This window comes from Heloderma suspectum, chromosome 6, assembly GCF_057233095.1.
Source record: "Heloderma suspectum isolate Gila_16-S chromosome 6, 16-S_ref, whole genome shotgun sequence".
NCBI classification, from domain to species: Eukaryota; Metazoa; Chordata; class Lepidosauria; order Squamata; family Helodermatidae; genus Heloderma; species Heloderma suspectum.
The window spans coordinates 80,403,757-80,417,795 of NC_139463.1; the positions used below are offsets into that span (position 1 = coordinate 80,403,757).

The window sequence follows — 14,039 nt, forward strand, 5'->3', positions numbered from 1 at the left end:
ATGAGTACAGTGAAAGACAGTAGAAGGCTGTGGATGGAGAAAGAAGGGTTCATATGTATCATTTCCACAGCTGAATAAGAAAACATATAGATTTTTTTAAAATGAAAACTATTACTTTAGAATTGAAAAACATGATATTCCGTATCACTTTGTGTTGTGCAGCATAGCCACTGATGTTAACCATCTAAGGATGCTATCCTATGTTCACTTGCTTGAGAATTTGTCTCTTTGAAGTCAGTGTGACTTCCTTAAGATTAAAAATGTAGGGTCAGTTTGTATGGTACTCGTTGTGTTATTATTTTTGAATTATGAGTTTAATCTGTAACAGTAAGTATGGGAAATTAATCCAACGGAAACTATGGGGAATTACAGTAATGGAGGAGTTTCCCCCAATGAAAGGAAGCTCCACTGAATCCAACCTGTTAATTATCCTGATGGAAGTTAAGAAAGAAGAAAAAGAAGTGATGGTCATGCTAATCCATGATGGTTATTTTCATGTCATAGACTATAAAATCTAGGGAGTTTTCCCAAAATGTAGACATGAAGTAATATTGTTATAAAATGTTCATGTTTCTGTGGTACATTGTTTCTAAACCACTGCACAAATATCATACAATGGCCCCTTCCAACTCCATGATGCTATGATTCTATGACTGCATCATATTTACACATCACACTGCTAAATAAAATAACATATTGCTATGCTGTCATTCTTTTACACAATTTCTTTCTCCATATTAGCAGACACTTGGAGTTGTCACCCACAATCCAATGTCCCCCTTTATGTGTGCATGCAGTTTCCATACACATCTTCCAATGCCTTTGCATTGTTGTTTGTCGTTTGCTTGTGAGGGTCCCCCCCCCCATTATTTGATCAGCATGGCACTAGCAATGATCAATTTGCCATTATTTTTGTGTCTTAGGTTATTATCCCATCAGAATTAAGCTTTTTTTAGGTTCTTCTATCAAGTTAAATAAACAAAATAATACATCTTATCTCACTCATTTTTCAAAGTATTGTCCTGTGTTTTAATAGTTGTTGAAAGTGAGTTTCACTAGCTCAGGGTCATTAGACATGTCACCATTCACACAATTAGCATCTGCATCACCATCATCTTCATCATCTTCATTATTCAGAAGTACATGGCAGGTATGGGCACCCAATCTGGATCAAGACCCTGGGGTGGTGCCTGCCATGGTACTGGTTTGGATCAAACCCTCTGCACCTTCTATTTGCACTTGAAGGAATGCTCCCATTTATGTGAATGGCAGCTTTCCATCCAATGCAAATAGGAGGTACAGGGAACTGTAGTGGGAGGCAAAGAGTTAAAAAAACAACAACCACTTCCTGCCAGGGCATGTAAATTTACTTTAAGAAACACACAGCAACAACGAGAAGCATTCCTTCATTTGCTAATTGTATGAATGGTTTCACATGTAGCTTGGCCCTCCCATGACCTGGAACAGGAGGATGTAATGGATGAATTATTTATTTTCACAATAAATAAACTTCCTTTACGGAAAGGCCAATTAACAGAAGCCTCAAGGGAGGTGTTCTCCTTTGATTCTGAACAGGAGCAGTAGGGCATTGCCTCTGGGGTAATTCATGTCCTACAAAACATCTGGGACAAAGTGCCACTTCTGGAATACCCAAACTGCTTAATTGCAAAAAGGTGCATCTTGATGAAGTGACAGAGTGTGGCACATTCACTCTGAACCATGAAGGGTCTTCCTGGTCTCATATCATAAGGTAAGCAACTTATTATTTCACTAATCTTTCTAAAAAGATCCAATTTGATCAATTTGAACACTGAAGATCTAAATTAAGATGGATTCTTATTTATGAACTGCAAGCATCGTGCAGTGCCTACACATTGATGGTGGAGAAGTGGGATGGGGTGGGGTGGAATAATCACCTGTCTTGAATTCAGGGATGTTAAAGTCTAAGGTTTTGTTGTTGGTGTGTAAAGCCCTTAATAACTTGGGACGAGGATATTTGAGAGAGTGCCTTCTCCCTAACCAGCCTGCCCAGTCACTGATGTCGTCATATGAGGTGCTCCTGCTTGGTCCACATGGATCCACAGTCCATTTTGAAGGGTTGAGCCTTTAGTGTACATACCGCTTTCCCAATGAAGACCTTTTATTTATTTATTTAAAGAATACTTTCCTGATTGGCTGGAGTCTTATTAGTTTTATTGGCATGAAATATTTTATTCTATATTTTTCTTCTTTTCTCCTTCGTTTCTCTTTTTTATTCTTCACCATCCAGAAATCGTGTTGAATGTAGAGTGAGTGATATATAAATTCTTTAGAACAAATGAATAAAGAATTTGATAGAGTATTCCATTAATTAATATAAGACTGACAAGGCCTCATGGGTGTTATAGGAGCACCTGATCCTCCTGCTGATCTTCAGCACTGCACTGCTGAGCATTGCTGAGTCTAGGTGGATGTGGACTTGACCCACATCTTTGACAGGAGACCACTGGGATCCCAAGGTAAGAACAGGATATATATCTGTGAGAAAAAGCTAATGTATGTACCTTTGGCCCAATGCAGTTGCCCACAGGTGCAGCATCAATACATATAAGGATTGTCATAGGGTTCAACAGAGAACTCTGTCTGCACAGTCCCACCTTGATGTGCAGGAGTATATGCAATGAGCATGCTGAGCCATTATGGTGATTCAGAGGTCAGCATCTTTATCCCCATCTATTCCGTGCAAATTACTGGATTGCCATCATTTTACAAGAGTATATCTCAAAGCAACAGATATACGTAGTAGGAAATTCACTTTTGCATATCCACGTAGACATTTTTTTTGAATGACTCATTCATAAAATACTGTTTATGTTACCCCTATTTGTATAAACATATGCCCTACCCGGCGCCAGCTTGTCTGGCTGAAAGGGGGGGGCCATTGCGGGCGGGTGGGGTGATAAGACGTATGGGCCTCTGATTGGTGCACCCCAGTCGCACCACCAGTCAGGGAGGAGCGGGCCGAGTTGTCTTAAACTCGACCCCCCTCCCTATCTCAGCTCTTTGGCGCGACACAGCTATTGAGAACTGAAGACTCGCCTGGATTTGACGAGGGATTCTCGCCTGCTGGAGACCGGCTTCGTCGTCGTCTTTCCAGCCACCTGGACTCAGTGTGCTTCTGCGCGCCAAAGCTTCTCTTCACGCGCGGCTATCGAGTTGCCGACACTCGCGGCGGGTCTCGTGCGCTCCAGCGCCGCTCCCTCTGGGATGGCGCCTGCTGGCCGTCAGGAGAGCCAACGTTACTGGTGATATCATTTCCACCCCCCCTTCCCTCCCTCCCTGCCGGCTCCTTTCCTCGAGCACCCACCGCAGCCCCGGTTTGGCCGGCGGCGCGGCGGCTGCGCTCGAGCACGTGATCACTCTTCTTCGCGTGCCCGGGTGAGGTGACTTACTCCTTCCCGGGGTCCAGGTGGGGCAGCGTGCGTGCACCCGCCTGCCCCCTCGGCCTTTGTTCACCACCCCCAATCACCTCGGTCTCCCGCCCACCCCCCCGTTCCTTTGCCTGCCTGCCCGCCCGCCCGCTCGATCGCCCCATCGTTCCTTTGCCTGCCCGCCCGCTCGCCCGCCCACCCGCTCGCCTGCTCGCTCGCTCACCCGCCCGCATGGTTTCTCAATTGCCCGCCCCTTTTTTGTTGGCCGACTGGCCAGCTGGCTGGCCGGCTCCTGGCCTGTCTGCCGGCCGGCGTATTGGTCTGCCGGGCTCGCCTTCCGCCGGCCTCCGCTGGCCGCGGCCTTTTGCTTACCTCGCTGGGCCTCTGGGGCTGGTAGCGGCGAGTTGGGGCTGGTGGCAGCGAGTAGCGGCAGTGGCACGCGTTGAGTGCAGCTCCCGCGTTTGCCAGCTCCGGCTGTCCCGGCAGCTGCGTGCCTGCCTCCCACCCCCCAGCTTGACAGTTTAGGCTGCCTGGTGGGGAGGGGAGTCTGACGGCAGGGCCAGGGACTGGGTGTTTCCCCCCCAGTGCCTTGCTATTCTCCTGTTGGCATCTCCCCTCCCAATAAATAAATAAATAAATAAATAAATTTAATTACTTAAACTATTGAAGCAGCCGCGGCTGCTTCTTTGGCACCTCCTGAGCTAGGGCACCCTCAGCTGAGGGTGCCCGGGCTCAAGCGCGTTTCCTTCAAAAAAAAAAAAAAAAAACCACTTTGCTGCACCTCTTATGGTTTAATCTCTCGGTCTGGAACGCGTATCCGCTGATTGTGAAGATTGTGTGATAGCTGCCTGTTGCCCGGCATGCCCACTTGCTTACTTCAGTCGGTAGCAGCTAAGCTTAACTTACCTTTTGCATCATGCCTCCCAAGAAGGGCCAAGGTGGTAAGAAAGGTAAAGGGAGGGCCCCTCCCCCCTCCCCAAAAGACCGCTGCCAAGGCCTGATTCTGAGTCTGATGAGGACTCAGACCCGGTATTGTCATTAATTCTTTCTCGTTTGGAAGCTGTTGAGCGTTCCTCGGGGATACCTCTCCCTCCCCCAGCCAGGCCCCAAAAACTCTCAGCGGTCCAACCTAAGCGAAAGCGGCAGCAGACCCAACGCTCATTGCTTCTTTCTATTTCAGCTCATCTAGACGCTATTGAGGCATCCACCTCGTCTTCCTCGGCTCTTCCAGAAGGCGCACCACCTTCAGGGGAGCTCCTCCCTTCTGTGGCCTCATCTTCCCTGGGCGCACAAGCAGCAACGTCGGTTTTTCCAGCTAGGGATCAGAACACACCTACGATTGATACAGGTGAGAGTGCTTTGGCACCTCAATTCGCATGGCCGGGCATGGGACAAATCACCCCATGGGGTTGGTTGCCGTGGTTTACTCTTCAGGGTGGCCCAGTTCCCCCTCTCTCACTTCCTTCAGTTACTTCAGCCTCCCCAGTTAGTACTCCCCAGCCCGTTGCCGCGGCCTCAACTCTCAGCTCAACTGCTCTGGTGGCTAGCCCACCTAATTCAGTGGGGCCTGGCGCTTCATTCCCCTTAGCAGGAGATGCCACCACGTCGGCTCCACCACTGCTCCAGCCTCATCCAATTAATGTTGCCTCCGCCAGTGTTTGGCAGGGGCCCGCCGGTTCTTTTCAGAACCCCCTGGCTTCCCTATCTCCTCCTCTCCTAGCCCCACAGTTGTCCGCGATTGACACATGTGCCAACCTGAGTAGAGGATCTATGCCCACTGGTGCTACTTCCTCCCCTATTGGTTTTCACTTAACCATTGCCACCAAAGAAAAAATTCTGCGGGGTGAATTTACTGATGTCTTTGCCCTGCTCTTTCGTGAGCCCAAACCCAGTGATAAAGATAGGTCCCAAGACTGAGATCCTGAGCGGAGCAAAGCCCGCAAAGTGCCTCGCACATGGGCGAACTGGTTGCCAGGTTTTTTAATTTATGCTGGCATCCTCCAACAGAGATTCCCTGAGAGGGCTTGGGTTCTCACCAAATACCTTGACATAATATACAGGGCTTAGACCGAATATGAAGGGAGTGCATGGCTGGCCTACAATGAAGCCTTTCGTAGGAGGGCCGCCATTGATCCCTCCATGAGCTGGGATCTGAAGGACCAGGACCTTTGGCTCCAATTCATGACCCCTTCTAGGCCAGGCTTCGGCGACAGGTCCGGCAGCAGCCACATCCTGGCCAAGCTGTCACCCGCAATAGCCGTTAGGCCTATTGCAGGTCCAGGGGTTCAACACCGCTGGCTGTGCTGGGAGTTCAGCTCCAAAGGTTCCTGTTCCCGAAACCCATGCCGTTTCCGGCATGAGTGCTCTCTTTGTGGCGGTCAACACTCCTGCTCCTTCCTGCCCGAGAGCCAGAGGTTGGAGAGGTTCCCCAAGGGATGGCCGTGGTGGCAGAAAACATGGCGGTGGGCACCCTCCCCCTCACAAAGGGCCCCAGCCCAGTTAAGATTCTTCCGCTCCTTCAACTTCTAAGGCGTTACCCAAATCGTCGGGCAGCGATCTACTTGGAACGCGGCTTTACACTGGGTTTCAGGATCCCCTTTATGGGTCTGCGAAAGCCGTATTTGACCGGTAACCACCGGTCTGTTCTTAGCATGCGGCGCTTAGTGCAAGACAACATTAACAAAGAAGTTCAGTCAGGTCGGGTCATCGGCCCCTTTCCCTAGCCCCCCCTATCCAACCTGTGGATTTCCCCTTTGGGAATTATCCCCAAGAAATCGCCTGGTGAGTTCAGGTTCATTCATGACCTCTCTTTCCCCAAAGGTCAGTCTGTTAACAATGAAATCCCAGATTCCCTAAGCTCCGTGCGTTACACTTCCTTCGACACTGCGGTAGCCATGATAAGAGCCCTGGGCCGCGGGACATTGATGGGCAAATGTGATATCAAATCCATTTTTCGCATTTTGCCTATCAATCCTCTGGACTTTGATTTGCTGGGATTTTCCTTCCAGGACAAATTTTACATCGACCACGCCCTCCCTATGGGATGCTCCATTTCTTGCACCATGTTTGAAACATTTAGTACCTTTCTGGAATGGGCCATACGGGACAAGACGGGCTGCGGCGATGTGGTTCATTATTTGGATGACTTCTTGTTTGCTGGACCCGGGGATGGCAGTCAATGCTCTGACCTGATTAAAGCATTCATATCCCTGTCCTCAGATTTAGGTGTCCCTTTGGCACACGAGAAGACAGAGGGCCCAGCTGTTACTTTGACATTCTTCGGGATCGAGCTCGATACCCTCGCACAGTGTTCTCGTCTCCCTCTTGATAAATTGCTAGTACTTAGGAATAAGATCCAATCCATCTTGCACCTTCGTAAAGTCTCCCTTAGAGCCCTCCAAGAGATCGTTGGCCATTTGAACTTCGCTTGTAGGGTAGTGGCCCCCGGCCACGCATTCCTGGGATGGCTCAGCTGGGCAATGCAGGGTCTTCGACTACCGCATCATCGCACCAGAGTCACCTCCGCTATGCGCATGGACCTGTGAGTATGGCTTAAATTTTTGAGAGACTTTAACGGCATCTCCTTTTGGAGGCGTGAGTTACTTCTACGAGCCGACATGCAGATCCATTCAGATGCGGCTGGGACCTTTGGCTTTGGGCTAATTTGGCGAAACCGGTGGTGCCAGGGCCAGTGGCCAGAGAGCTGGGCTGCCGGTAGTATCTGTCGTGACCTCACCTTTCTGGAATTCTTCCCCATTTACGTGGCTGTACATATTTGGGCAGAATTGATGGCCAACTCTGTCGCTCTCTTTTGGTGTGACAATTTGGCGGTAGTGCACGTCATTAATACTTTATCCTCCAGAAACCAAAGGGTTATGGAGTTAGTTAGAGCATTTACCCTCCAATGCCTACGCCATAACATATGGTTCCGTGCCCGCCACGTGCCGGGTCTGAGGAACCCTGTAGCCGATGCTTTGTCACGAAACCAGATTGACCGGTTCCGTGCATTGGCTCCGTGGACACATCCGCTGCCAGACCCCATGCCAGACGAACTGTGGGAGATTGGCGCTCTCAAGTCGAACATGCTATCCTGAATTCTATAGCCCCCAGCACTAGAGCTACCTACGAGAAAGCAGGTAGGGAATTTAGCACCTTCAGTTGTGGACTGCAGTTGCAGGATGTGTGGCCCTTACCTGTGAACCACTTGTTACAATTCTGTGTACATCTGCATAATAAGGGACTATCTGCTAGGACCATTTCAGGGAAGCTCGCCTCTTTGGCCTTCTGGGCCAAAGTGCGAGGGGTGAAGGACTCCACCTCAGATTTCCGAATCAGGAAGGCTGTGCAAGGCTGGGCACGGATGTCTCCCGCCCCGCCAGACTCCAGACATCCTTTGTTGCCAGTTATTCTTATAGGGCTTCGGGCATTGTGGCCCTCCATTTGCTCTTCTTCATACGAAGCCTCCCTCTTTCATGCTGCAGCCTTAACAGCCTTTTTTGGGGCCCTTAGGATTTCAGAACTGGTCTGGGCATCCAAATCCGACACCACCGGGGGGGCCTTGAGGTATTCCGATATCCTGATCCATTCTAACCTGATTCACTTCCATATTCAACGTTCAAAAACCGATCAGTCAGGCAAGGGAACATTGGTGACCCTTAACCAGGCCCAGGCTGACGAGTTATGCCCTGTCAGGGCCTTGCAGGCTTTCTTTGAGCATCGCGGGGCAAAGGAGGGTCCCCTATTTTGCCATGCTGACGGTTCACCACTGACAAAGTTCCAATTTTGGGCAGTCACCAAGTTAGCCTTGACCACACTGGGTCTGGGGCATTATCGTTTTGGGACTCACTCATTCCGTATTGGGGCGGCCTCTACGGCAGCTGCCATAGGCTTTTCTTCCAAGCAAGTGAAGGCGGTAGGGAGATGGTGCTCCAGGGCCTTCCGCTCTTACATTCGCAAGTTGCCTGATGCTTCATGATGGTTCTCTTCGCCTTCCCCAAAGTTTTATTTAGATGGGATTCGACCGACGCCAGTACAGGTGCTCATTTGTGGGCACAGTATGGTTTTTTGGGCTGCCCGCAGAGCTTCTACATCGGCCTTCGGATCCCGGCTGCAGTTTCCCCAACAGGTGGCAATACAATGGCTTGGCCAGCGGGGTATGCGTTGGGACAGTCTTCTTCCCACACTCTTTCAACGAGGTTTGGTCAGTTTCCCTCCACAGGTCCTGGTGCTGCACCTAGGAGGGAACGACCTGGGCTACAAGCCTGGAAAGGTCTTGATTGAGCAGGCATTGGCTGATCTGCTGACGATCCGACATCGTTGGCCGGGGGTGACCATATTATGGTCCTCAATGCTCCCGAGAATCATGTGGAGGGAACCACCAAGGAATCCATTGGACTAGGAGGGAGCTTTACAGGCAAGACGGAGTCCACCTGTCAGACATAGGCAACGACTTATTTTTGGCCGATCTGCAAAGGGGCCTGTGGGAAGTTCTTCTGCGCAGGTGGGGGGAGTTTCACAAGCAATAGGCTTGTGACTCCTGTGGCGGCTAGGACGGGCAAAACAGGAAAGGGAGTAGGGATGGTGTGCACGCAGAGGCACCTTATGGTGACAGGTGACATCTGAGGCCCCCCGAACGGGTTGTGCGGCTCAGCGGGGGGATGAGGGTTGCCTGGGAGACCAACCCCACTCACTCACCCACCCAGGTGTTGTGCGGCACCAGGTTGGGGGTGACACCGGAAGGTCTACCTCCCCCAGAAGGGGCAGTCCGGAGGGATGGCGAGATCACCGCCACCCCTCAGGCTGGGTGTGTTTTCGCCCTAGAAGTGTCAGCTAGACGCTGACACAGTTAGATGCCCGTCCTAGTTACCCCTTTGCAAATATTTCAATAAATGTGGCCCAATTTTCAATCCAAGCTTGTTGTCTGCGTCTTCTTTGACCCATCTCCGCTCGCAATGCTCTGACATCATTTTGTGTTGCAAATGGAGTCACTGAACAATGAGAGAACCTACTGTCTGGTTGCAATGTTTTTAACAAAGCACTGAATTGGCTTCTTAGAAACATCTTGGAGAAGTAGATATTATCTCCAGACTTCAGTAGGCAGGGAACATGGTCATTTGAGCAAACTTATTTAACTTTGTATCTGGTTGCATTGTGGCAGAGGATAGCCAGTTTGCAGAACGCACTTTGAAACTTTCTAGATTACCAGACCTATTATGAAGAGGGCTTTCTAAATTTTATAATGTATTCAACCATCATGTTCTCTCTTTTTTCTTCTCTTTTTCTTTTCAAGCAGGTATTGCATTTGGTCTCCACTGAATGCATCCTGTAAACCATGGAACAGACTGAATGAGGAAAACAGATGAATATCACAGAATTTATCCTCTTGGGGTTTGGAAAATCCACTCAATGGCAAAATATCATCTTCTTTGTTTTCCTAGTGATCTATATTGTCACCATGGCTGGGAATGTTCTCATTGTAATTTTAATTGTAGTCAATCAGCATCTTCATACACCCATGTATTTCTTCCTGGGAAACTTGTCGTGTCTAGAGACTTGCTATATCTCAAATATTGTACCCAAAATGATGGAGGGTTTGTTGACTAATGAAATGGCAGTTTCATTCAGTGGCTGTTTTGCACAGTTCTTTTTCTTTGGCTATTTAATGGCAACTGAATGTTATCTCCTCTCAGTAATGTCATATGATCGGTATTTAGCGATATGCAAACCACTGCACTATGCAACTAGCATGAATGCACAAAGGTGCATCCAACTTGCAGCTTCCTCATGGATAAATGGGCTTACAGCCAGTTTAATCCTCATGATTTTCATGCTACAGTTAACATACTGTGGCCCCAATGAAATCAATCATTATTTCTGTGATACTGCTCCACTTATAAAACTTTCTTGTAGTGACATCAGCCTCGTGGAGCTTACGAGTTTGATCCTGGCATTTGTATTTACCCTGCCACCTTTTCTCCTGACCTTGACATCCTATATATACATAATAAGTACTATCTTGGGGATTCCTTCTACTACTGGGAAGAAAAAGGCCTTTTCCACTTGTTCCTCTCACCTCATCGTGGTTTCTACCTTCTGCGGAGCCCTCATGATTGTGTATATGTTACCCAAAAGTGAAGCCCTAAGTGATCTCAACAAAGTTTTGTCTCTGTTTGTATACAGTCCTGCCCCCTGTTGCAAATCCTGTGATTTACAGCTTGAGAAATAAGGAAGTGAAGGATGCCATAAGGAAAGTATAAGATTTCTTCTTTTCCCAAAATGTCAGAGAGATTTGTTGACATGATTGACAAAAGAGGGCTGGTGAAGCAACATCAGAATCAGAATTAGAGCAGAGACTAGTTCCTAGGGCTATTCTACCATTTATTTATTTATTTAATTTTAGTGGGGCATATCAAAATAGTGTACAATCTGACCTTGCTGAACTAGTGACTATGAAGCACATGGCTAATCAAAAATGGATGTGCTTGTTTGACACACACTTAGTCAACATACCTACATTTTGTTTAAAACAACAGCAACACACAATATGATGTAAACATGGAAACACATTTTAATTACTATTTTTTCTTTAAATAAAACTATATTTAGAATTAATACACCTTTGTTATTTGTATATTTTGATATTTAACTCTTTGAATGGGATATCGAACCTTGGTTACTGGACATTATTCTAATTCAAAATTATTTTGCATTGACCTAACAAGCATCTATGTCTTCATCAAATGACCTTACTTTTCTTCAGAATCCTATAACTTTAAGGCTGGATTGGTTTTTGCCATCATTCATTCACTCTCCTTGTGTAGGAGAGATTATCCTGATCATGTATATGTTACCATTTACTTTGCCTGGGTTTCCCTTGGAAATCAGACCATTTCCCTGCTCCATTCCTTTATTGTTCATCTGGTTTATTCTGCCCTGTGTTCCACTCCTCTTGAATTCTGGTTTTCTTTAGAGACTTTCTAAAACTTTTTCTGGAATATGAGCATGCCACAGCTTTCAGTTCCTTCAACTGATTTGCATCTCACCAGCTCTCCTTCTGTTCCCCAATGACACTGCTGCACACTGATAAAAAGAATCTTGATACAGGTGTGTATACAATCACATCAAGATGGGATTCTCAGTGCTCAGAAGATCAGGAAGAGGATGACTAGGAGTTATTCTCTTAATATGCATATGCAAATTGGCAATGTAGCGGGAGAGACAATCCATGAATTAACTGAAGGATATGAAAGCCGTAGCAACTGTGCATGGACAGTACTTTGAACAAAATCTGTGCAGGGGACAGGGATGGAACTATAGATAATTCCTAATACATTGGACCAGTTAATTCAGAACTCCAAAATCTATGGAGATATTCACAAAAGATTTTTGGGAGCATCCCTAGTTTCATTCTGTGGCTCCCAGGCTACCCAAACACCATTTTTACAAGTGATACAAAAGAAAGATAATGAGGAAGAGAAGTATAGCTTCTATGTCTATACATCCATAGATAGGAGAGATATTGGAAAGTTAGAGGAACTCTGTCTCTGTAGAGGAAAGATGGGGAGATAAGTCATCCAATGCTCATCCTATCAGTGAGTATGAGTGGATAAAAGGAGTTTATTTGAGGAAAGAATGGGATGAGACAGGCAGAAAGGCAGATGAGTACAGTGAAAGACCATAGAAGGCTGTGGATGGAGAAAGAAGGGGTCATATGTGTCAATTCCATGGCTGAATAAGGAAAGCATATAGATTAAAAAAAAATGAAAACTATTACTTTAGAATTGAAAAACGCGATATTCCGTATCACTTTGTTTTGGGCAGCATAGCCACTGATGTTAACCATCTAAGGATGCTATCCTATGTTCACTTGCTTGAGAATTTATCTCTTTGAGGTCAGTGTGACTTATTTAAGATTGAAGACCTAGTGTCAGTTAGTATGGTACTCTTCGTGTTACATTGGAATTATAAGTATAATCCGTAACTGTAAGTATGGGAAATCAATTAAACGGAAACTATGGGGAATTACATAAATGGAGGATTTTCCTCCTTTAGAGGAAGCAGCTTCCTCCAATAAAAGAAAGCTCCTCTGCATCAGACCTGTTAATTATACTAATGGAAGATGAAAGAAAGAAAGAAAGAATCAATGGTCATGCTAATCCATGAAGGTTATTTTCATGTCATAGACTATAAAATCTAGGGACTTTTCCCAAAATGTAGACATGAAGTAATATTGTTGTGAAATGTTCATGTTTCTGTGGTACATTGTCCCTCAATGGCACAAGGCTCATACATTGGCACCTTCCAACTCCATGATGCTATGATTCTACGACTGCATCATATTTACATATCACACTGCTGAATAAAATAATATATTTCTATGCTGCCATTCCTTTACACAATTTCCTTCTCCATATCAGCAGACACTTGGAGTCGTCACCCACAATCCAATGTCCCCCTTTATGTGTGCATGCAGGTTTCCATACAGAACTTCCAATGCCTTTGCCATGCTGTTTGTTTGTTGTTTCCTTATGAGGGTTTATTTTTTCCAGTTATTTGATCAGCATGGCAGGAGCAATGATCAATTTGCCATTATTTTTGTGTCTTAGGTTATTTTCCCATCAAAATTAAGCTTTTATTAGGTTCTTCTATCAAGTTAAATAAACAAAATAATACATCTTATCTCACTCATTTTTCAAAGTATTGTCCTGTGTTTTAATGGTTGTTGCAAGTGAGTTTGAGTAGCTCAGGGTCATTAGACATGGCACCATTCACACAATCAGCAACTTCATTGTTGTTGTTCTTGTTGTTGTTGTTATCGTTATTATTTAAAAGTAAATAGCAAGCATGGACACCCAACTTGGATCAGGACCCTGGGGTGGTGCATGCCATGGTACTGGTCTGGATCAGGCCCTCTACAGTGCACCTTCTATTTGCATTGAAGGAATGCTCCCATTTGTGTGAATGGCAGCTTTCCTTCCAATGCAGATAGGAGGCACAGGGAACTGTAGCGGGAGGGAAACAGTTAAAAAAACCCAACCACTTCCTTCCAGGGCATGTAAAATTTACTTTAAGAAACACACAACAACAAAGAAAAGCATTCCTACATTTGCTAATTGTGTGAATGGTTTCACATGTAGCTTGTCCCTCAGGTGAGCTGGGACAGGAGGATGTAATGGATGAATTGTTTACACAATAAATAAATTACCTTTACCAGAAAGGCCAATTAACAGAAGCATCAAGGAAGGTGTTCTCCTTTGATTCTGAACAGAAGCAGTAGGGCATTGCCTCTGGGGTAATTCATGCCCTACAAAACATCTTGGAAAGAGTGCCATTTGTGGAATACCCAAACTACTTAATTGCAAAAAGGAGCATCTTGATGAAGTGACAAAGTGTGGTACATTCACTTTGAACCATGAAGAGTCTTCCTGGTCTCATATCATACGGTAAGCAACTGACTATTTCACTAATCTTTCTAAAGAGATCCAATTTGAACACTGAAGTTCTAAATTAAGACAGATTCCTATTTGTGAACCAAAAGAATCTTGCAGTGCCTATAGATTTATGATGGAGAACTGGGGTGGGTTGGAATAATCACCTGCCTTGAATTCAGCAATTTTAAAATCTAAGGTT

The 14,039-nt window shown here is 46.2% G+C and overlaps 1 pseudogene; it reads left to right on the forward strand.

The window, feature by feature from the left end:
• The first annotated feature begins 9,741 nt into the window (after positions 1-9,741).
• LOC146341401 (olfactory receptor 6B1-like) lies at positions 9,742-10,666 on the forward strand (annotated as a pseudogene).
• Positions 10,667-14,039: the final 3,373 nt, after the last annotated feature.